The sequence below is a fragment of the Galeopterus variegatus genome, unplaced genomic scaffold (genome assembly GCF_000696425.1).
Source record: "Galeopterus variegatus unplaced genomic scaffold, G_variegatus-3.0.2 Scaffold6586, whole genome shotgun sequence".
In the NCBI taxonomy this organism is placed as follows: Eukaryota; Metazoa; Chordata; class Mammalia; order Dermoptera; family Cynocephalidae; genus Galeopterus; species Galeopterus variegatus.
Window position 1 is genome coordinate 52,458 of NW_007732697.1, and position 3,853 is coordinate 56,310.

The 3,853-nt window shown below is 41.1% G+C and overlaps 1 pseudogene; it reads right to left on the minus strand.

The window, feature by feature from the left end:
* Nucleotides 1-2,921: 2,921 nt before the first annotated feature.
* Nucleotides 2,922-3,853, minus strand: part of LOC103606440 — a 23,745-nt pseudogene continuing 22,813 nt past the window's right edge.

The following is a 3,853-nucleotide window of genomic DNA, read 5'->3' on the forward strand; positions in this document are numbered from 1 at the left end:
TATGGATAAGGAGCCCACAGGTGTCTCCCTGATTCCCAGGAGTTTAGAACAGAATGTGCATGTGGAGGAGCAGAGGCTGTAAGGCTGTTCTCAATTCCCTTTCTTAAATTCATAATGTCCTGTTCCAAGGCAGGCTTCATTTTGGGGAAATCTTAAGAATAAGAACCCTGCTAAAACAGAACTATTTAGGGGAGATTCTTAGTGTAAGTGGTTAGTAAATGTCTTGCTGAAACAAGGAGAGGTTGTCGAGAGCCATACTTCTATGGAGAATGGCTTGGGAGCCTGAGGAGCAACACCCTTTGTTCAGCGAGGCTGCAGGGGGATCCCGTGTGTGTGGCATGGCTCCGTGGATTTTCCTACTTGTTCGCCTTTTGTTGCTTGACAAAGCTTTCCAAAATTAATAAGCCAAACCTTTTGGCTTGGCATGGCTTTGGGGAATTCCAAGGGCCCTGGAGTTTCTCAAAGGACATGTTAAATATGTATCAGAATTAATTGGTTTATTTGAAAGACATTGTCAATACTAAAGGTGTTGTAGATATATGTTCCTGGTATAGGATGGCTTGATTCATTTCTAGTATTGAACCTCCCTGTTAGACCGTGTGTGCATTGACCCATACTTTTGGAATAATTGGCCTTATAGCTGTGGCCATGCTCTTGTGCATGTAGAATGAAGTTATTGTGCTAAATTTCTATGATATCCTGGAAAGAAAATATTATTCTATAGTAATAATAAGAATGATGCACTGTACCTTAGTAAACTTGAAAAGGGTCATTTAACTTTTCCCTTTGTCCCCTGTGCTGTTCCCGGAGTTTATTGGCAGAGAAATGAAGAGTTTCGTTATAAAGATGAATAAGTTAGATAGTAAAAACACAAACAAATTTTGATATTAACAGGTTTTGTTTAAATCCGTTTGTAATACAGAATTTTTAACAATAATATAGAAATTTAATAGAGATTTGTAGTTAAATTTTATTATAAAGAAAATCATGTTATAAACATTGTGATTTTGATTATGAATCAGAATGATCAATACAGAGTATAAGTAATATTGTTAAACATAACCACTTAATGTATTAAAAATTAAGAGTAGTAAGCATAAGTAAGATTTAAAAAGAGTTTTAGAATATAGGTTAAAATGTAAGCTAAAAAGGTTAAGATTTATGACTCAGACCAAAAGTCTGACGTTTTAAAGCCAAGCATGCTGCTATTTGTACAGTTTCCTGGCCATAAGCCACAGATTTTGAGGTGAATTATTGATGCACGAGTAAATGTTTTTCTTAGAGCATGAGTGCTTTGAAACATTTTGACCTTTCCTTTTTAAGGTAAATGAAATTTTAAAAGTTTTATTTAAAAGATAAATCATTATGTAATAGATTAAGTAAAAAATATAAATAAAGCAAGATTCATGTGGTCGTGGTCCACACTTGCACTAGACTTTTGTGGTCCGTGTCTTCCTTTCTCCGCCGACTCCACACCACGTATTCAGGTCCTACTAACCCTATGGAGCTGGATTCCGGCAAGAGGTACTATCAGGCACTTTAGAATCTCATCTTTGAATATTGTCTCTGAACCATGGAGGTTAGTGGTGAAACAGACAATCTTACTTCCAAGTCTAGGATAAGCTACTTCTGGAACTGCTTATCCTAATTCAAATAAGTCACATGTGTTATGTGTTCTGCATCTGTGGATGTAGCTAAATGGTAGTAGTGTGCCTGGATAAAGGAGAAAGGCATCCAGTCTTCCACCAGGCTTGACTGGTTTCAGCTCGTTGCAGAACTAATACTTTTCATGGAATGGGTAGAGCTCTCACCCTGTTAGCCCAGGCAACTCTAGCAGTTACTGAGTCCAGGGAGATAGTGCCACAAGACACCACAAACAGACTGTATAAAGTAGAGATGACTGACAGAAAGGTGTAGATGATTGTCCCTATCAAAGGAAGAGAACCTTTCAGATGAAGGGCCGAAGGAAAATAAAGACCTTAAACTCTGCTTAAAAGAACAAAGCAGTTGAATTTTGAATAACCAATCTGGGAATAAGAAATTAAAGATGGCAGTATTTTAGGGAATTTACAAATTAGGGGTGTGTGTGTACAAGGGACAGAAAATATGTGCTGGACACTGGAGGTGTCCTAGAAACTTTTAAACACTAGGTTTGTGACAACCCTGACAAATTCCTTGCCACTTGCAGAAGCACAGCCTAAAAGAGCTCCCAGAGCCATAATTCTCTTCATCCAACTTGGTTTCTGGTCAGCTGATGATGGAGCATGCAGCCACCGCAGACTCAGTGTGGTACAACCAATGCCGACATTTTCTAATACTATAACACAGCTTCCTGCATACACAGGATACTGGTCTTCTGATTGGAAATTTCTCATTTCCAAGGGCTTACCCCAGGACTTGCCTCTCTTCTCATGGTCACTGAATCATTGTGGTGGCTGTGGTGGGCCACCCACATGGAGGTGATGTTTTTGGCATGCTCCTTGGTGCTGGCAGCATGCCTGGTTGTGGAGGGGGGTGATCGGGTCCCCAGATCCAAGGCTCAGGTCTCCGGGTGGGGATTTCTTTTTAATTTTTAAAGATTTTTTTTTTTGGTGGCTGGCCAGTACAGGAATCAAATCCTGGAGTGGAGTAGAGTGGAGTGGTGTTATCAGCACCATGCTCTAAACAACAGAGCTAACTGGCCAGCCCTTTTTTCATAGGGTCCATTTCAAATTCTAGAAATTCTAGTGAGCATCAAGGTTTACAACCCAGTTGAGGAGGACTAGACTTCTCCCATGCTGCACTGTGCCATGGTTAAGCAATGTGGACAAGGCCCCATGTCTCAGGAGCAGATGCCCTCTTGGTGGGACACCAGAACCCTTCAGCAGACTGACAGCGAAGGCCGCAAGTTAGAGAGGGAGGCAGAACAGGCTCAGGTGTACTCAGTGGATATAATTGGAAGGAACGTAGCCCTTCTTCCCATCAACTTCAGCTAACCACCACTCTGTGTTTCCCGTAATATCTTTAAACTCGAGGATCTTGAGTCTCTGGTTGGCTGACACACTCAGTTCGTTTGGGTTTCATGCCTTGAAGGTATAGACAGCAACATAGACCTGTGTGAGGGTGAGAAAGTGAGTTAGGAAATGGACGGCATTGCTCCAAGCAGTTTCCCAACAGAACTTTCTGCAGTGATAGGGATGGATGTTCTATGTCTGCGCTGTCCAGCACGGCAGCCCCTGGCTTCATGTGTGTATTGAGCACCTGAAATAGGGCTAGTGAGACTGAGCAAATTAATTTTTAATCTTATTTAATCCTAACTAATTCAAAGTTATTTATTTATTTGTTTATTATTTTTTTTAATTTAAATAAATTTATCAAATCGTAACTGATCATACATATTTTGGGGGTTCTATGTTGAGATATGTTGATCAAATCAATATTACTAGCATATATATTGTTACAAATCATACTTATTCTTTATGCCCCTTGTCCAATCTCTCTGCATCCCCCCTCCCTCTCCTCACCCTCCTCTACGTACCCTAGATTTCTTCTCTCCTTCTGAAAGAGTAAGGGTTACTTTGTTGATTTGTTGCCTAGATGATCGGTCCAATGCTGAGAGGTGTGATCAGGTCCCCCAATATTATCATAGAGCAGATGCTTCTTTCACTCTGGAATGGGCTTTGTGGAGAGAGACCTCCTCTTCTTTTCTTTATCTCTGCTGGTGACTCTCCTTGTATCAGTGCACGTCAGTGGCTGGCAGACCATCTGCATGGTGGTTGTGGCGTCTAGTTGCTTTCGTGGCAACTGTGGTTCTTGTGGTGGCTGTGGTGGGCCACCCACATGGAGGTGATGTTTTTGGCATGCTCCTTGGTGC